This window comes from Epinephelus lanceolatus, chromosome 7, assembly GCF_041903045.1.
Source record: "Epinephelus lanceolatus isolate andai-2023 chromosome 7, ASM4190304v1, whole genome shotgun sequence".
NCBI classification, from domain to species: Eukaryota; Metazoa; Chordata; class Actinopteri; order Perciformes; family Serranidae; genus Epinephelus; species Epinephelus lanceolatus.
This window is the reverse complement of record NC_135740.1, coordinates 44,632,856-44,653,952: the sequence shown is the minus strand read 5'-3', so window position 1 is coordinate 44,653,952 and position 21,097 is coordinate 44,632,856. Positions and strand designations below refer to the sequence as shown.

Below are 21,097 nucleotides of genomic sequence, written 5' to 3'. Positions count from 1 at the left end.
ACTAATGGACGAATCAGAGCTGTTACACGTCGTGGCAGAGGAAACAGACCCAAAGTACAGAAGCTGCTTTCGTGAACGTGTCCTGGAGGAGATGCTCTCAGATCATTTCAGCTGAAACTGGAGTTTTAATCTAGGGTGTGATGCGTTCCTCTGTCTTTGTCATCATTATGTGGTGAAGGGTTGTAATGAGTTTCCCTCTCTGCTGGAGATCTCCTACATTACCCAGAATGCCACTCAGTGTTGGTCTGAAAACAGCGAAAGAAAAAGTTGAGAGCAGTTCGTGTGGTACGAATGTGAAGCTCTCAGACTGATTATTAGTTTGTATTTACAGATATTTCTCAATTATTCATACACCAGCAAAGATGAGAGAACATTGTCTTTGTGTCTCTGAGACACAGGAAGTCTGTAGACGCTGAACCTTAGCGTGTTCTGCACTTGTGCTCCATCTACTCCTCTGAAGGTTACTGCTGGACACTCGAATCAAACACACCACACTTGTCCTCAGACTGAACCTGTGCTGGACGATCTCTCATGAGGACAAATAAAGTTCTGAGTGTGTGTGAAGGGTGTGACTGAAACACTGTTGATTTTGCAGTGTGAAAACATGATGAAGTGTGAACAGATGGAGCTCCAACACATCAGAAAACACACACGCAGTATTTATTATTTGTGTATCAGTTATTCCCTGTGATCCAACTTGTTGTGTTTGGGAGCGACAACTGGTGACATCACACTGCCGCAACAGCCGCTGTATTCCCTGATGTTGAAACAGAAGCCGTATGTTGTTGTTATTGAGTCCGTCTGAGGCCACTGCAGTTACATCGATGAATTTTATTATTATTTATTTGTTTATTTTTTTAATGGAGGAAAAAGAAAGCTTTTTTTAGAAAGCAATTTTTACCAGCCCCCTCATCTCTTCATCCTGGCGCCCGGCCTGTCATCAGATATGTATCTACTAAGTGTGAAGATGATCAGATGAACAGCTGAAGAGCAGACAGACAGAGACTCCCTCCATTTTAGTGAGTGTTAAAGACAATTTTCTGGAGGAGGTTTTCGTTATTTTAATGGAGGCTCTGAGGACTGAGGGTGTCATAAAGCCCCTGGAGGCACGTGTGGGGTTTTATTAATATTGGGTTGTATAAATCCAACAGAGTTAAAGCTGCTGTCCTGTTGTCAGCCGCACAGTAAGTGTCTCCAGCTCCCTCAGCTGTGTGCAAATCTTAAAGGGATAGCGCACCCAAAAATGAAAATTCAGCCATTATCTACTCACCCATATACTGAGGGAGGCTCAGGTGAAGGGGAGAGGAGGTACTGTAGCAACACAACTCCACCTAATGGAGGCTGACGGCGCCCCAGATTCAAACGTCCAAAAACACATAATTGAAACCACAAAATATCTCCATACTGCTCGTCAGTAGTGATCCAAGTGTCCTGAAGCCCCGACATAAAAAGTTGTTTAGAAAAACGTCATATGAACTCTGTTTTTAGCCTCATTGTAGCCTGTAGCTCTGACTGCCTCTCTGTGCACCACGCTCATGTGTGTGCAACATGGGCACCGCATTCATGTGTGTTCACGAGCTTTCGCTGGTCCGCCGTGCAAGCGCGCACACGTTAGTGGGTGCACAGAGAGGCAGTCAGAGCAACTGGGGAGACAAGGAATTGCGCGCCCTCCTTGTCCTCGCAAACGAAGAGGCCATTAACCGTCAGATGACGGGGACGGTGAAGAACAGGCCGACTTACGAGAGAATCGCAGAAGGACTGACCAGCCGCGGCTTCCCTCCCACGTCACTGTTTACATCACACGCTGAGCTACATGTTTTGTTACTTGCTCACGCCCCCCATTGCCCCGAAAAAGGGGCATTCTGTATAAACAAAAGTAGGTAGGCGGCATTTTGCTGCACTCCCCGATTTTGTTTTTATACTGCCAATGCTGAAAAAACACTGATTGGGCTTTCCTGCAAATTTGCACAACTCCTGTTTAAAAAGGGCTAGTGTTTCTGAGTCTGAAATCCAGTCTGTTAAATGTAAAGAAAATTACAAAATTTCCAGCATCTGGAGGTTTTCAGGGCCAAATGTTAAAGAACAAATTGGTAGAAGGAATATTTGTCTGCGTGAGTGTCACTTAACTGTTTTCTGATGTGGACTAAAACTGTGGTCAGTAGCAGCTGTGGTGTGATCGCCTCTCCACACCCAACAGTGTCACACATGCACGCTAATTCAGTGAATAATATGGAGCTAATGCTGCACTGCTTTCTATCACTGGTTACATTTAGTGAAGTGAGACTCAGCTTTTCTCAGTTTGTTAGTTCAGACTCTATAAAACATCAGACTGTTGGTGAACTCAGTGTTATTATATAAAGTTATACAGTCTGAAGTTCATCACAGAAGAACGTATAAATGGCACTAATGTCACCTCCAGCTGCAGGACAGCGTTGGACAAAGACAAAAAGAACTTTTTTGCACCAATAATTTATTACCGCCCCCCCACGTCAAGTATAAATCCAATGGCAATGGCATCGGTACACATAAAAATGGCCGCCACTCTGACCATCCTGCTGTGCTGATTTGAATGGGAATGTCTGAACTACAGTCATTCTAATTCTGTGATATTAATCATCTGAATCTGTAAAGTAACCAAAGACAAACATTTCCCTCTGAGATGGAGGAGGAGGACAGAACAGCAGTAAAGGGAAACAGTAAAGCACTACCTGAGTAAATATAAACTCTTTTACGTGGTGTGATATGCTGAATATTTTGGTGTGTTTGTTTTTTAGCTGCTTCCAAACTTCAGAAGAACTGTGAGAGTTTCTGCAGCAGATTACAGAAACATGAGTCACCAGGAACAGTTAGATAACTAACATACGAGCTGCGAGCTGAAACAACAGAACTGAACCTTCAGCTGTGGCTCAGTTGGAACAACATTGGAAAACTGTTTTGTTTCTGAATAAGACTCCTGCAGTATGTGGCTTTAAAGATTGTGCACTCTGGGATCTGTGCACTCTGTTGTCTTACATATGAGCTCTGTCTTTTAGTCAAACTGAGCCCTTCAGTGTCTCTAATTATCTCCAGTGTAAAACACCTCTGTCCCAAACACAGGTCCTGACACTGACTGGTACTGAAGTCTGATGACATGTGTTTGGACTAATAAGATGTTACTGGGTGCTGTTTGACCACTTAATTTCCTTCTTTTTATTTTTGCATTTACACATTTCAGTAGACTGTCACTTCTTCTTCTATCCAGTCTAAGCTCACCACACACTCAGAGTATATATGTCATGTAGAGCTGGTACATAAAAAACACAACCAGGAAACATGTTTAGCATTTCTTCAGGTGGGTCAAATAAATACCCTGCCTCAATATCCAAGTCAGCAAATACACTGTACAAAATGTCCTCGTACATAATCCTCTGAATTCATAATGAATTCTGCCATTTTGGTGAACACACAGCCAGTTTGTAATGCGTAACAAGAGGGGAGATTTGTTTTTGGATGCATCTAGAGCACGGCCCCTGGATACGCAGAGATGGAGATTAGAAGAACAAGCCAAAATAGCTTGTAGGTCTTCTGAGCACCGCTGACATCACCAGTTCTCGGAAGCACAGCAGGTTTTGAAGCAGCTCCTAAAGACACAAAGAGCACTATAAAAAACATATTGTTTTATGTCACACTATAGCCCAAATTGGGATGGATGGAACTGATATTAAAAAATGGCAAAGTTATAATAAAGCAGCAACCTCCAGGCTGAAAAGTAAAGCCACAAACTGCAGTTCTTCTAATGGCCACTTGGGGCTGGCTCCAAAACAGAGTCAATCCTCATAGACCTCCATGTTAACGTGTCCAACTTTACAGCCGAAATAAACATGTTTACAGCCTGGTTCAAAAAACAGTTTGGTCTCTATTGTTAATGTCGGCATTCGTGATTTTTTATAAAACTCAGCTGTTTACATTTTATTAAGGTTTAAAGTTACGCTTATTTAAGGGTGGCAGCTTTGAGTGACAGGCGCTCTGTGAGGAGTCACCACCCCTCGCTCCTCCACAGCTCCACCCTCTTATCCAAATATGGTCACTTCTGGCTCCAAAAAACCAAGAGGACGATGGCTGAAATGCCGAACTCGAGGCCTCAAAGCAGGAGTCCGTAGACTTATGGGTGACGTCACAGTAGCTACGTCCATTATTTTATACAGTCTGCTCTTAAAACTATAGAATCAGAATCCAGTTTATTGCCAGGTAGGTTTATACAGACAAGTCATTTGCTTCAATGTGTTGGTGCAAACACAAGAAACATTAACATAGAAAACCTCACAATGAAAGATATTTTAAAATGCTATTTAAAAATTATCACTAATGTAACTTTCAGATGAGAAAGCAAGGCAGGAACGTGCAAAAATATATTCTTTGGGAAATGCAAAGGTTCACAGTATTAAGAACATGTGTTAATGTGTTGTGTGTAGACGTTAATGTGAAGACGTTAACGGGCAGAATTACGAAGTCAGTCTGTTTTCTGTGCTCTCATCATAAACACGATGTTATTCCAGGTGTGTGTTTCGGTGTGTTTCTCTGTGGATTGTTTGCTTTGATTCCTCGTGTTGTTGGCGTGACGTGGTCGTGGTGAGCAGCGGGCAGCACCTGTCCTGTCTGTTTGCTCAGTGTGTGTTTGCTCAGTGATAAATGAGGCTGGTAATGACACTCTGACAATGAGTGCATTAGTGTTACACCATCAGCAGCCTGCAGCATCAACAGACAGACAGACAGGCAGCGGCGCCGGCTGCTCTGACAGACGACATCCATGGACATATATGTGGACGCCGCATTGACTGTGTCAGCCCCCTTGCAGGGATACGTCAGCGGCGCCGCCATGTTGGGGAGTGCAAGACCGGCCTGTGTACAAATGACAGTAATGAGGGGAGCTGCGGTTCTTCTGGATAAAAAGCACTTAATCGTTTATATTTCTCAACTGTTTGCTGTGAGTCTTTTTCATATTCAAGGGTTTATGATCTACGTGTAGTAGAAAAAAAAGGTTCTGTCTCCACTTAAGTACAGACTTGACATTTATGATATAACCACTGCTGGACGCTCTGTAGAGTTACAGAAGAATGAGTCCTCAAACCTGGAAATGAGTTAGTCAGCGCTCCTGGTTCCCTCGTCTTGAAGTCAGTGGGTTTATCATTACATGCCTGAAATAAGCTTGAGAGACTTTCACGTTTAGTTCTACTAAATAAAATACATCGTTAAAAACCCTACTCGTAAATTTTGAAGCTTTCATGTGTCTTAAAAAAGGTGGTTGCTAACAAGTTGCTAAATGAGACTAATTCACAGCCGTGCTGTGGGGGCGACATTAAGTCATGTGACCCTGGTGTAGTTTGTTTATAGCCTAACGTTAGCTTTTTAGCTCTAGCGATTGCATTTAGGCTTCAAAAGTCATGAAAGTGGTGCTTATTTGTGAAGATTATCTTGCTGGACAAAACGTGTACGTATCATAAATGTTTGTTTGTCACAGAGCTTATTTTCTGCAATGAGCCAAATCCCAGTGGAAAAATCCCATATAGGCTTTTTGACGAGGGAATCAGGGTGATGCTAACTTCCATGATGGCCTACAGAAAAACATTATCCCTGGAGCACTCTACGGAGGAGTGTGTGTTCGGCTTACATGAACTAAAATACTTACGTGGTGTAAATTAATTCCTTGGCATTGAATGAATTTAAGGGTTGTGTCATACAGACACAGGTGTTCCTCACACTGATGAGGTAATCCTCTTTTTCCTTTGTCCAAAACTGCCATTTCGGCTGCAGCTTGCTGGCTAGGTTGCTAATTCAACCATGCTTTTATGCTAACGTGACAGTGGTTACAGGCAATGTGCAGAAAAAAAAGCTGTCACTAATATAATGATAGTGATGTGCTTTCCTACACTGTGACAACAGTGTGTGGATGAAGCATTACATTTTACTCATGTAGCGGCTGGCTAGTTAGCATGCTGACTCCGCCATGCTATCATGCTGTACAGGTTACAGACAATGAGAAATACAACAATACAGGATTGTCAGCACCTATCCATTCAAAGAGCAACAACCAATGGGGAAACACTATTTGGACGGGATTAGTTTTACATGGGCACATTGGGTAATGTCACTTTATCACAGGACGTCGGTAATATTAATGGCCAATTCGCACAGGATAAGAAATATCAGTAAAACTACCACAAGTGGGAGGGGTTAATCCATTCACGCACCGCCGTCCCCTCCTGTCATCATGTGCGTATGACGTTGCTTCCTGTGCGTACCACACTCGAACACACTTGGATCATGTTCGTCGTAGGCCCACAGTACCTGAGGTTTCACACGGACTTGTACGACTGTGAAGTGCAAAACTGAGTGCTTCTTCAAGAGCCTCCATGCTTGAAAATCCGCGAAAAACCACTTATAAACAGGATATGACGAAATAGCTACACACATATTTACTGCTGGTCTATTCGCACGGGATTAGTATTACCTGAGGTAATTGTCCCGGACCCTTTTACAGGAGGTAAAAGTCGTGGTAATCTTTACTGACATGGCACATTCGGACGGGACTAAAATCTCTGGTAATTAAAACTTTACCCCACGTACCTATGTAAAACTAATCCCGTCCGAATAGGGCTAAAGACAGACTTTTGCATTTATAGGTCTGGCTTCGCCAAGAGCGCTGGGCTAGCAGCTCATCTGCGATGTGCCAAACTGTGTTGAAAAACACTGATTTGTAAACTGACACTGATTTATTTAGTGTTTTTGCTGGTTGAAATCATCTGGTCTGTTTGTTTTAGAGAGGAAGAGACGTCTGTGGATAATCCAGCTCCTGGTAAAAACCTCCTGAACAATGAAGGAATTCTAACCAGGAGAAGTTTCCACTGGTTGCAGTCATCAATCCTCACCACTAGATGCCACAAAATCCCCCCTAAATCTTACACACTGTACCTTTAAGATCTGATGAACGGTTAGTTGTTGTAAAGAAAAAAAATCTCTGAAGGATTTTAGGATTTCAGTTTCGGGGTTGCTCTGTGTAATTCAGGAGTGTGTTTATTGATTGGACAGAAGGTCGGGCTGCTGATGCTGAAACCACAGGATGGATTCATTTCGAGTTGATAGGCTCATTTTTCAAACTTCAGATGCAGGAGCACTGAGCTGAAACATGCACACATGATTCCACTTTTAATGATCAAACTCAGTCAAACTGCAAAGTCAAATTTGAGAAAACACAGATTTGTAAGTGACACAAGTTTTGAGAGTGAAATCCTGATTTTTAGAGGACTTAAAGTTAAATATCTGTTCGTACTGTTCTCCTTAAGACAAGGCACTCACATCAGTTTTAGCACTACAGCTAAATCTAGCCTCCTCGGCCCCTGAACGATGAGAGTGGCTCCAGTCCTGGCCTTAATATTTGGCTTATTTTCTTCTTTGTGTCAGAGTTGTTGAAGTTACCGCTGCTGCTGGACCTGATGCTGGTTTGAATATCACAGATTAGACTCTCTCCTGTTACTTTGTGTTTAGTAATGATGCACACAGACCTGCTGTGTCTCTGTGTCTCTGGTTTTCTTGCAGAGAATCAGTCGCCATATGCTTTGTGCCTTCTCTCTCTCTGCTGTCTTGGAGGAACAGAGCTGTGAGGTAATAGTGCGCAGGAGGGGGTGGTGATGGAGAGGGAGAGGGGGGGGGATATAGGGCGGGCATCAGACGGAGGTTTGGCTGCAGACTGGTCGGTCGGGATCCCTTTCGCCACCTCGGTCGCTTCAGACGCATCAGGTTAGTGAAAAACGGAGCGCACCGTGCGCCCAAATGTGACAGAGAAGGTGTCGGGGAGGGGCGGCGGGGTGCTCGGGTGTTGTCCGGGGTGATGTGTTTGTTTCTGTGAGGGGATATTTCGGCTTTGTGCTGCAGCTCGGAGGATTTCAGCGGTGTGAAGATGGAGATGAGAGTGAGATGCTGCGCACGGGTTTTAGGCGTCAACTGCTGCCGTGTGTGTAATGCGCGTATGTGTGTGTGAGTGTGTGTGTGTTTGTGCAGATATACACACAGAGACGGTCAGCAGGCTGCAGGTAGCCTCTGTCAGCTTCACCTGGCTGCATGCTTTGATGCAACATGCGGAAACGGCCGCGCGCTGCGGATCGTACCCTCCTCTCCTCTCCTCTCCTCTGTTATCTATCATTTCATCCAGGTGGAGGCGGACCTTGTTGCCTCTTTCACTGCCATACCTCTGCTGTAGGTGTGAGTGATGACACAGAGGGGAGGTGGAGGAGGTGGAAGGGGAGGCTGCAGCCGGTAATCACTGATGAGGATGAGGTAGTTCCCGCCTGGCCGGCTCCGCGGCTCCTCCGCAGTGCCGTCACCAGCACCACCATCACCATCAGCACCACCACCAGCAGCTGCAGCAGCAGCAGCAGCAGCAGCAGCCTCTCTCGGCTGGTGTTGGATGCAGCGGAGCCTGAATTATTTATAGCTGCCGGTGCATTGATTAGCTTTATGTAACGCACCGAGTGTTTATGGGAGAGAGAGAGGCGGTGTGTGTGCGTTTGTACACCAAGGAAATGAAAGGTGTGTGTGTCTGTGCAGTGTTTCAGAGGTGTGTGTGTGAGAACGGGTGAGAGACACAAGCGTCTTCCTGTAGCCAATCACAGACAGAGACTGAACCATAGTAACCTATAAAACAGCTTTATGGCTCAGTTAAAGGGAAATCCTGTAAAATAAGGAGCTTGTTTGTTGTTGTGGAGTTTTGGGAACATTTCCACTTCCTGTCAGACGTACAGCCCACAGCGTGGCATCATGTTCAGATATTTCCATCATGTTCAGTGCGGTGTTTCAGTGTGATATAAAACTTTAATGCTAAATGTCTCGAGTCTCATTTTGTAGCAGTGATCAGTCGCACAGAGAGAAATCATGTCGGCCTGACTGTCCGGAGTTAAGGGAGTGTGTGTTTTTGGTTGCAGCTGTTTTGTATCTCTATGTCGATCCTTTGTGGTTGTATTTCCTCTTTTTTTGTAGTTTTGAGTCACTTTTGTGTCTTTGCATCTCTTTGTGGTCACCTTGACTCTCTTTATAGTTGCTTTCTGTCTCTTTGTGGTCATTTTATGCCTCTTTGCAGCTGTTTTACATCTCTTTGTGGTCATCTTGAGTCTCTGTAGTTCCCAGTTTAGTCGTTTGCATCTTATTGTAGTTGCCTTTTGTCTCTTTGTAGTCCCTTTGTTTGTTTTCCCGTTTTTTGTAGTTTTGTGTCTCTTTGTGGTTGTTTTCCCCTTTAAGTAGTCGTCGTGAGTCTCTCTCTGTCTCTTTGTGGTCATTTCTTTGTCTCTTTGCAGCTGTTTTGCATCTCTATGTCGATCCTTTGTGGTTGTTTTTCCTCTTTTTTTGTAGTTTTGAGTCACTTTTGTGTCTTTGCATCTCTTTATGTTCACCTTGATTCTCTTTGTAGTTGCTTTCTGTCTCTTTGTGGTCATTTTATGCCTCTTTGCAGCTGTTTTACATCTCCTGGTAGTAATTTTGATTCTCTGTAGTTGCTGTGTTTTTGTGGTCATTTTTAGTTCCCAGTTTAGTCGTTTGCATCTTCTTGTAGTTGCCTTTTGTCTCTTTGTAGTTATTCTGTGTCCCCTTGTGGTTGTTTTTTCCCCTTTTTGTAGTTGTGAGTATCTTTTTGTCTCTTTGCATCTCAATTGTGTCTCTTTGTGGTCATGTTGGATCTCATTGCAGCGTCTTTGTATCTCTTTGTAGTCCCTTTGTTTGTTTTCCCATTTTTTGTAGTTGATTTGTGTCTCTTTGTGGTTGTTTTCCCCTTTAAGTAGTCGTTGTGAGTCTCTCTCTGTCTCTTTGTGGTCATTTCTTTGTATCTTTGCAGCTGTTTTGCATCTCTGTGTCGATCCTTTGTGGTTGTTTTTCCTCTTTTTTTATAGTTGTGAGTCACTTTTGTGTCTTTGCATCTCTTTGTGGTCACCTTGAGTCTCTTTGTAGTTGCTTTCTGTCTCTGTATAGTTATTTTGTGTCCCCTTGTGGTTGTTTTCCCCTTTTTGTAGTTGTGAGTATCTTTTTGTCTCTTTGCATCTCAATTGTGTCTCTTTGTGGTCATGTTGGATCTCACTGCAGCTTCTTTGTATCTGTAGTCCTTTTGTTTGTTTTTCCCCTTTAAGTAGTCGTTGTGAGTCTCTGTCTCTTTGTGGTCATTTCTTTGTCTCTTTGCAGCTGTTTTGCATCTCTATGTAGTCATTTTGTGTGATTGTACTTTTCATGGTAATTGATTGTTTGTTTTTGAGATATTTCAAAAACCTGGTTGAGTAAGACTTTGAGCCAGTTAGCAAGTGATTCAGTTTTTTCATCACTGAGACAGAAAAACTGTTTGGGATGCACGTATCAACTCCCCACTGCAGATACTACTGAGTGTGTCTCACAGTGATATGGAGCAGTGATGGAGGTGCAGACAGACAGTGGAGATGGACAGCAGCAGACTAAGATGTCATGGTGTACCTGCAGTGGTTATAGCTGATGTGCACTTCTTTAGAAACATAACCCCACATCGGTGCTCCAGCAGAGACGACATGTGGAGACCATCGGAGCTGTGATTGGTCAGCTCAGACTGCTCGTGTTAGTTGTTGAGAGTGAAGACAGCGTGAAGGAAACTGAAGAAAGTTTCTGTCCTCTGCAGAGACGCATGTCTCGCCCACTGTGATCACTGTTTTCTGTCACTGTGACTGAACACAAACTGAGCGATGGCATCAGTCACATATTCAGTCGTGAGACGAGGTGAGACAGAAACCAAACACAAGTCTCTGTGTGTTTCCTCATTAGCATCAGGGCTGTGCCATATCATATTCTGATACAAGCGATATTTTGACTTGTTGACATGTCGACGTCATACTGTTACTCACGGCAACAACAAGCATGGCTGAAAGCAAAATTATTAGCGACTCTGCGGTGGTTCCAAAAAGACGAGCAGCTTCAATAGTGTGGAATAAACTGTGGCGTCCTTACCGCTCAGAGGGAACTCATTCAGCGGCTCCTCTGGCAGCAGCACAGCGTAATAATATGAAAAACGGGACAAGATTATTATGATGACGTCATGCATGTCGTGAAAGACAACCAGGGATTATTGGTCATGGACCAACATGTAGGCTGTAATGTCAGTCGGCCAAGTCACAGAAAGATTTTATGACTCCACAGTCTCCTAATCTGACATAGTGACTGTTGGAATGGACAAAAATGTTCCGGCATAAGACAGACTTGGTAGCACGGAGGCACACATTCACAGGGTGGTAATTGTGGTTTGCACCAGGCTGTAAATATGTTTATTTCTGCTGGGCATTTTAACATGGAGGTCTGTGAAGATACACTCGCTCTTGGAGCCAGCCTCATGTGGAGCCAGCCTGCAGTTTTTGGCACTTCAGCGTTGACTTCTTTTGTTGCCGCTTGGTCATGACAACACAACATTCTGACTGATCACACTGCAATATCACAGCTACCAAACAGATGACATGTATTATGTGCTGCTGTTGTGGTGCTGACTTCAGTCTCACTGTGAGCGTGAGGAGAGTTTCCATTATCAGCTCTGCATCACTTCTCTGTTGTCAATAGAAAACGTGTCTCAACAGATGAATAAACCTGGAGCTCTGAGAGGTTTGAGGATCCATCTGTCACCCTGCTGCTGGAAACACACCTCCGGTATACATGTGAGCTCTCAGTGCATCATCATCATCATCATCACCATCATGTGGTCAGTCAGTCTCTAGACAGACTCAGTTTTGCTCACAGCAAACATGGACAAAGTGTCAGAGGTGGCGTCTTATCTCAGAGTTTACTTTGCTGCAGCCAGATATTACTAATGTGATGACGGGGGCGGAGGTGAGGAGGGATGACCAAGTGACTGAGTGGAACAGGCCGCGACACCTGTCAGTCAAACACAGTCACACCCAAAAATAGTCTTAAAGGCCCAGTCAGTGTTTGTGTCGTCCAGATGAGCTCAGTGACGTTTTGTCTCCTCTCAGATCAGTTTGAGAATGAGGGCAGGAAGAGTTTCAGTGATATACTGGATTACATTTGCTTATCTACCAGGGCTGCTCCCAACTAAGAATTTTACTAGTGGACTAGTCTCCTGCATGTTTCTGATATGAATGTAATGATTAAATGATATATTTTGGTGGTTTGAGTTGAAGGTGTGAGAAAGAATAGTATCAGTAACATTGTTAACACTGTGCTACATTACAGAGAAATACAAACCGTACTAATGAACCTTCATTAATATAGGCCTATATTTTATCTACAAGTGCACGTCACACACTGAGCGAGCCGCCTGTTAATGACGCTGTGGGCTAATGGGCATGTAGCTACTTCCATGTTTCAGATGATACGTCATGTTTGTAGTCGACCAATGAAGATGAGTTTACATATCACCTTGGGTTCGTCCTTCACCTTCTCAAAATGATCCCACACTTTGGATTTCCTGCCCGACATGTTATTAACTAGCCTGTGGAATAACCACAGGTACCAGCCCTGGAAATTAACCTGACTCCTGTCTGACTGCTGAGCGTGGACACTTCCTGTGTCTGTCCTTTCACATTAAAGTCCCACATGGTCCAGTCATACAGGTTTGGAGTTATTTTGACAAGGTGCAGCTCCTGATAGAGTTTCACTTTTTTTTTTTTTCTGCGACTAAGCGACCAATGAAATCTTGCCAAGTAATGACCTTTCTGTTCGACTAACGTTTGGTCGACTGTTAGGGGGCAGCCCGACTTATGTATTTATTTATTCAACATATGCACATAATTGCAAATATTATGTTTCATCTTTTTCTTGCTTTGTAGAAAACATTATAGCATATACATTTTATGTTTCTGAAAGTAACAAACTAGTTTATACAGTTTAATGTAGCACAGTGCTCTTATTTGTACATTTTACACACTTACAGTCTCAGCACAGTAAAGATATATATTTTATTCTTAATATCTTAAGTATCGGTGTTAAACATTGTAGCATAATGCACAGTTTATTTCTATTTAATGACTTTATATTTACATACTTCTATTTCATACTCTTATTCTTACTTCTTAAAATTCTTTATTCTGTAACAAATCACAGTTTCCCCTTCTGACATCAGAGGAACAAAGCCTCACCCCTCGTCGTCATCTGTGAGGAAACCAGAAAAGAAAGTTTCCACACACAAACACATCCTGATGCTCTGGAGCTTATCATTAGCATGCTGATGAAGTGTGTGTTTGTGTGTGTGGAGATGATTTGGTCATGTGTTGACTCTGCAGGAGCCTCGCCACAGGAGCGATGTACGTCAGAGGGAACTCATGAAAGATGCATTATTTAAAACCTTCAATGAGGCTGCTCACAGTTCTTTGTTTAGACCCAATCTCTCAGTTTCCATGCTGTGAGACCTTTAAACGACTCTCACACACATTCAGAAAGTTTAGTCTGATAACGTGCAAACATTACGTCTGCGTGTGAGAACAGATTGACGGTTTGATTAATATATCACTGTTCAGTCTGCGCATGACCACATCAAAAATTCAAACTCTCATCTATTATCCAGAAATTATGACGTAAAGACCGGCAGGAAGAAAGAGGTTGCAAAGCATCATGGGAGAATGACTCTTCTGAGTGTTTCTAAATGTGAAGAAACTGTGATGTCTTCAGTTAACTTTTGTCCCACCAGCAGTCAAAGATATTTAACTCACAATAATACAGACGATTTCAAATGCTTTCTGTTTCCCTTGATAAATGACTGAAGCTGGATTGTCTTGGTAGATTTGTTGGTGATTAATTTTCTTTTGATCACCAGTCTGTTGTTCCTCTGTTGCTTTGTGCCAAAATGTCCTGCGTCAAACTGTGCTGGGACGACACAGGACGGTCCTATCAGTGGACAGGAAACCATAAAAACAGTTTGTTTCATTGAAAATTTCTCCTGACATTCCTCTGTTTTTTATGTGATGATTGTAAATAAGATGAGAAGTCCACACTAATTTCATAATCAGTTCATACATGTTTGTACTTTGAAGAGGTGATGAAACACTGACCACTGCACCACCGTGCCGAGATACAATTTAATTTTCTGTCTAGGTGGATATCAAAATTGATTGCAGTGTCATGTGGTAAAAATCATAGACTGTAATAATAATGGACACAGTGAACATGATGTCACCCGGTGGTTTGTGGACTGCTGTTTTGAAGCCTCAAGTTCGGCATTTTGGCCGTCGCCATCTTGGTTTATTGTATCCAAAAGTGATTGTATTTGGACTAGAGCTGTGGAGGACAGTGGGGTGAATCTAACTCAAAGTGGCCCCACCCTCAAATCTGCATAACTTTAAGCCTAAATAAAATGTACACAGGTGAGTGGTATGACAATTCAGCCCCAGTGCAGTTGTCATGAATCATTAAATTAGCTATAGAGAACAAAACCGTTTTTTGTACCAGGCTGTAAACATGTTTAATGATACTGTAAAGTTGGACATTTTAACACAGAGGTCTGTGGAGACTGACTCGCTCTTGGAGCCAGCCTCTAGTGGCTGTCAAGCCTACTTCACATTACACGATTTTCACCGCGATTTTGACGTCGCAGAGGATCTTGAGAGCCACCTCGGGTCGGAGGTGAGTGAGCAGATAGTCTGCCACGACGAGTCCTCATGTGTGAACAAACCTACGAGCAAGTCGCCCCCCAGATATCCAGTCTGTGACTGGGACTGGATATCTGGCATGCTAGAAAACTGGAGAAGTGTGACACGACTGACAAAGAGCATCAGCCAATGAGAGCAGGGATACATCCCACGTCAGCATGCAGGAGGACAGAAGAAATGTGAGGAGGACAAGCCGCAGGGTTGCCAGGTCCGCTTATTAGCCGCGACTTTGGACTTGTTTCTAAAGTGGAGTTGCTTATTTGGGCTTGCTCTCTAAACGTCGCCTTCCTCTATATATATCCATCGTTTCTTTTGGGCTTGTTTCCATAGCCCTGGTTGCTTGTTTTTCTCCCAAGATCTGGCAACACTGACAAGCCAGCAAGCAACAACAACAATGGCGGCGTCCACAGGATCACAGGGAGCGTGTTGTGTTTGGACCCAGGCCCTGGAGGCAGATCTGATTCAACACTGGGAAGAATATCCATGCCTTTATGATGTGTCGTCTCCAAGTTTGGTGACGTCACTGCGTTATCTGGGGCTCTGTCGGTGAGGGCTCGGTGGAGAAATCTTGTGGTGTGCACGCACAGGTCGTAACGCAGTTGGCGAGACTCCCGCTGACAGAAACACACGCCGCCAAGATTACAGTAGTCTCCATGGCGAATTTTGCGGCGGACCTTTAGAGGAACTGCAGTTTTTGGCTTCACTTTTCAGTCCTGGAGGCTGCTGCTTGATCTGAACTAAAACTATGAGTTATACTGAGCAAAATGTCCTCACTGTTACAGTGGAAGACACTGGTCCTCACATAGATAGATGTACAAGACCACACACACACACACACACACACACACACACACACACACACAAGGCTACATACTTCCACTGTGTCTGTATCAGTGTGGCTCCCTGTCTGTCTACCTGTTTCCGTCCGTCCATCTGTCTGCCTGTTGATATTCCAGTGGACCTGTCTGTCAGTCTGTCTGTCTGTCTGTCTGTCTGTCTGTCTGTCTCTACCTGTCCTGGTTCACTGTGCAGCTCATGAGGCGTTTAACCGATGGTCTCCGAATCGATGACTCATCCTAAAAACGGTGTGAGTCACTGCTGCCTCTCCGGCTCATTATCAGTCTCTCACCTGTGATAGATTTCTCTTTGGTTTCTCATTAGATGACTCATAATAAAATATTTGGGCATGTATCACTGTTTAATGAGCACTCAGACGTTTAATGGACTTAGCGGGCAGCGTAACGGGACATCGCTCTGACTTCTTCCCTCTCTGCCAAACATAAACTCAGCAGGACTGCTTCCTCTCACTTTGGCTCCATTAGCAGTGACAGTTTGTGCTCTCTGAAACTTCTCAACAGTTCCCTGGAGTTCAGTGTTCACTTCTTCTTCTGTGTCCTGTCTGTGCTGCAGGTGAACCTGTATGTATATATATATTATAGGGTGTTGGTGTGAGTTGTTGTCCCATCATGATGTTATTCATGCTGAAGAAAGAAAATGTGTGCTTGCTGCAGCTCAAACTGTCAGTTTAAAGCTGTTAGAATATGACTATGACTTTACTACAACACGTTTAGCAGGAGAAAAGGGAGGAGGAATGTTTAAAGATAGCACTGATCAGAGCAGAGGAGCAGGTTCAGACGCAGCACTACCTGAACTGAGAATAACGCTCACAGCAGTATCAGTATTAGTATTAGTGGTGTACTGTTGTTGTGTTCTTGCAGCATGTGTGTTGTTTGCCTCTTCCTCTCTTTAACTCCGTCCTGTAGCTGATGCAAAGTGTCACTGTTGCCGCGGTAACGACTCTTTGGCACCTGTTGCCGTGGATCACCGTGTTAGCGTTTGCCAATTGCTGATGTTCTGGCTGACTGGGGAGAGAAAGCAGCTTGTGCAGCAACAGGGAGGGATATACAGGAGGGAGGTCTAGGGAGGGAGGTGTAAGGACGGAGATCCAGGGAGGGAGGTACGTAGAGGGAGGTACAGAGATGGAGGTGCAGGGAGGGATATACGGGGAGGGAGGCACAGGCAGGGAGATCCATGGAGGGAGGTGCAGAGAGGGAGGTCTAAGGAGGGAGGTGCAAGGAGGGTGATCCAGGGAGGGAGGTACAGAGAGGGAGGTGCAAGGAAGGAGATCCAGAGAGGGAGGTGCAGAGAGGGAGATCCGGGGAGGGAGCTGTGGAGGGGGAGGTGCAGGGAGGGAGGTGCAGGGAGGGAGATCCATGGAGGGAGGTCTAGGGAGGGAGGTGCAGGTAGGGAGATCCAGGGAGGGAGGTACAGAGAGGGAGGTGCAAGGAGGGAGATCCAGGGAGGGAGGTGCAGGGAGGGAGATCCAGGGAAGGAGACACAGGAAGGGGGGTGTAGGGAGGGAGATCCAGGGAGGGAGGTACAGAGAGGGAAGCGCAGGGAGGGAGCTGTGGAGGGGGAGGTGCAGGGAGGTGCAGGGAGGGAGATCCATGGAGGGAGGTCTAGGGAGGGAGGTGCAACGAGGGAGATCCAGGGAGGGAGGTACAGAGAGGGAGATGCAGGGAAGGAGTGCGTAAAAAATTAGTTGACAGTTTCTACAGTCAGGCTTCAGCCTCACCGTCTGCATCACCAAGTTCCCGTCTCCAAAATGTTTGTAAGCACGCGGCAAAGTTTCTGCAATCAAGTCTGTTTTTGTAGATCACAAATTTATAGGCCTCATTTTGTGCGTACCCAGTTAAAAACTAAAGGTGATGGAGCATTTTCAGTTGGAACAGTCTCCCACTGACATTTATGTAAGTCATTTATGTTTGTGTGATGCTTTTTGTGTCATGATGTTGTCAGAATAGCGTATGCTAATTTTACTATTCTCCAATTTATGACTGTTTGTTATTTCTTTGTGAAGAATGATGGTCAACATTTGCTGTTTTAAACACGCTCTATAAATAAATCTGTCTTGACCAGAACAGGAAACACATCATACTTTAGCGTTTCTAGGTCTCCTCCTCAGAGAAAGCTCCGTCTCTGAGCTTCACCCCTCAGAAAACACACAGATTTATTGTTCAATCAGCCGTGTAATGAATCCCACCATCCACAATCCCCCAGCTAATTAACTGCACAGCAGGTTCCTCTGCTAAGTTAAAAAGTTGTGGCTGGTCCACACAGCCGCCTCCTTGAAGCAGAGCCAATTCACTTAATACCAACTAAATACCTTCAATATATTCAGAGCAAACCTCAGAGAACGCTCCTGCTGAAACGCTGCGATGAGTTTTTCATTTACAGTTTTGATGCTCTGCACCTTGACGCCATGGCTTTCCTTGACTGTCGTGCAGGAGCGTAAGTGGCCGTGTATTGGGGCATTACGTGAGTTTGGCGAGCTGCCGCTGCAGCTCTCTGATGTCCTGTTTAACAGCTGGCTGTCACTGCGTTTATCACGGAGCTCCTCACGCTGTCAGTCAGTGACAGGAAACGGGCCAAATCTCGGCCCTGATACTCTGTTGAGCACGATGTTGAAAGCGTGACAGCAGTGTCTCATTTCACTGTACGACGCCTCAAACACGGGTCAACAGTTAGAATTAGTGTCAGAAACTGTACATGGAGGAGCTACAGATGGAGAGCAGGTCTGCTGCTGCTGCTGACATGAGTTTAAAGGACGGGTTCACATACTTTATTCTGCTTGTCCTTATTTTCTGTCACATATTTTACATGTTACAGTGTTAGATATTTGCATTTAACATGTCCAGAGTTTCATATAATGAGGTTAACGTATGTGAAAGTAAAAACCTCAGGCTGCAGAACGTTCTGAATACTCGAGTCCAACGAGACGCGCTGACGTCAGTTGGTGACAGATTCTTTGTGTTGTCATCTGCCTCCTCTCATAGAAATGCAAGTGTTTACATTACATGCACTGCTACATGTAGCTACATGCTAACGTCAGGGAAACATGGACAACAACATCGATGTTGGACCATATTTCTGCAGGAACATGTCTGGCTGTGTTTAGAAGATTTTATCTGTGATTTTTAATGGCAAAAATTGACGCTATACTCTGTTACAGTTAGGGATGTCCCGAACCTATCGGCACCCATCACGATATTTTTATAAAATCGGAATTGGTAATAAAAGATCAGAGGAATCAAAACAACAAAAATGGCCAGGTTTTTCATCTGTGTTGTTCATTGTTGCCTCCACTTTCCAATGTATTGTAACCGAGCGTCCTGGGTTCGCCTAACTGAGTGCAGCTAATGAGCAATAAACGGAAAGGAGTCGAGACAACAGGTTCAGCGGCCACCGTTTCTCTCTTTATTCCGAGCAGCACAGCCACACCTAATGGCAGAACCTTGCCTACCACAGCCCTACGGCAACTCTGGAGGGACAATTTGTTTACAATTTAGAATTTGTTTACATTTTGTGCTGCTGAACCACCGAAAAGCTTTTTGGATACTATTTAAATAAAAAACAAACCTTATGGGACAACTTGGATGCATTCTTTTTTTCTTTCTTAATGCTTTGCAAAGTATCGGATCAGACTCGGTTTCAAAAAGAAGGACTCAGTATCGGATCGGATGCAAAAAAAAAAATGTGATCGGGACATCCCTAATTACATCATTCCCTGGCTGCAATGATGGCGCTTAGACACCGAGAGAAACACTGACCAGTCAGAGCAGAGTGGGCTTTCACAGAGTGCTGTGGCGTACAACGGAGCAGAGTTTTGCCTCAGCGGTTGGAGACCCCTCAGTCGGCTGAGATCGCCTCAAGTTGAACAGTCTTTTTTTTTTTTTTGCTAGTCAGTGTGCCGAGGAAAACGCCCCCGGATGTTGCTGCAGAGTGAACTCTCATGCTACCCTTAAAAAGATAAGGTAAAAAGTTTCTGCTCCTCAATACAGCTGCAGACATTGAGGAGGAGAAACTTTTCACCGTAAGGCTCTGAGATAACATCATGTTCTCTATTCTGCTTAGAGGTGGTGAATCCACAGCTCACAGGTAATACGACACAGGCTGGAACGTGAGCAGAGAGCATCGACGAACTGGCAACGAGACAAGACACAAGGGGGAATATATGCAGGGCTGATGGGGAGTGATTAGACACAGGTGCGGGAGACACAATCAGGGATCAGGTGCACACAGACGGGGAGGGGGCAGGGCAGACAGGAACCTGGAACAGAGACAGCGGTGAGTGATCACAAAATAAAACAGGAAGACAAGACATGAAACATGAGGGAAAAAATAAAATACTTAACAAACAGTGGAACATGACAACAATATTACATGAATGGCGCTGTCAGCCTGAACATCCCACTAAACCCCGTTCAAATTTAAACTTGATACTGAAACAAAGAACAAATGGAATATTCACATGTAACAGACAAATCTGAGTCGACTGACATTATTCTGAGTCGGGTACAGCCCTAATTAAAGCATGTAAAGATGTTCTGGTAGAAACCTTGAATACAGATATGAACCTGAAAGTAAGCAGATCCTCTTCAGAGTGTTACAAGTTGCTGTAATTGTCCTGTCCATAGTGGTTGTAATGAAATCTCTTCCTAAAGAGATTTCAGTGTAGAAGATCATCAAGGTCAGCTGAAGATAATATGACACAAATGCGGTCTGAGTACATCCTACAATTCATGAATGTATCGGTCAAAGATTATGAACTGGGCAACTGCCTCAGGGCTCAGACCTCCTACAAGCACGTCAGAGAAGTCTAGAAGTCCAAGTATTGCTCGAGGAGGGCTGCTGGGTGACATGAAATGCGTCATGACAGGTGGGTAGAGAGCTCCATCTGCACACACTGCAGTGACACAGAGCTGGTTTCAAATCGTCAGCTTCCCTTTAAGATACTTGTTCATGTTGAAATAAATTTACCTTCATAGGTAGTTATGTCTCTTGTTGTGTTGTTTGCTCTCTTTATGGACGTTTGAATTTTAGAAGGAATAGTCACAGGTCATTTTTTTAACAGTTCCATTACCTACTGCCACTGATAAGTATAAAAACACACCACAAAAATACACCAGAATCCCCTCCCCCACGTCTCCATCGCATCCTGCAGATATCTTGTCTTTAGATGATGTGTCTGTATGTGTGGCTCCTCTCTGCAGATCTGTGGGTGTGGGGCAGTGAGCAGTGACCCACTGCCAGCTCCACAGCTCTGTGTTCAATGCTCATCATGCATTGTTCCTGCTGTCACATCCGCTTTGTCCAGGACCAAGAGCTCCACCGAGCCTAACTGGATTATTTACAACACAAACCCCCACCCCCTCCACTCACAGAAACCCCCTACCCTTCTACTCACAGAGCTAATGGACCTCACCGGTCTCCCAGTGTGCAGACATTTTCAGCTGCTGTTTTTCATCTTTGAGTTAGCTGCTAACTGGTAACAGCTACTTTTAAAATCTGTGGTACATCGCATGCATAGCACGTCGTCAAAACATCACACCTGTGTCGCCCATGATCCCATCCTGCCAGCTGTCCTGTTTATACAGATATCGTTTTGGAGCTGTTACGACCTCTAATGACAG

The 21,097-nt window shown here is 44.4% G+C and overlaps 1 protein-coding gene across 1 annotated transcript in view; it reads left to right on the top strand.

The window, feature by feature from the left end:
* Positions 1-7,645: 7,645 nt before the first annotated feature.
* Positions 7,646-21,097, top strand: part of LOC117261041 (complexin-2) — a 54,524-nt gene continuing 41,072 nt past the window's right edge. The window contains exon 1 of the mRNA XM_033633238.2: positions 7,646-7,773. The gene's annotated coding sequence lies outside the window, so the exon portion shown is untranslated. The remainder of the gene's footprint in view (positions 7,774-21,097) is intronic.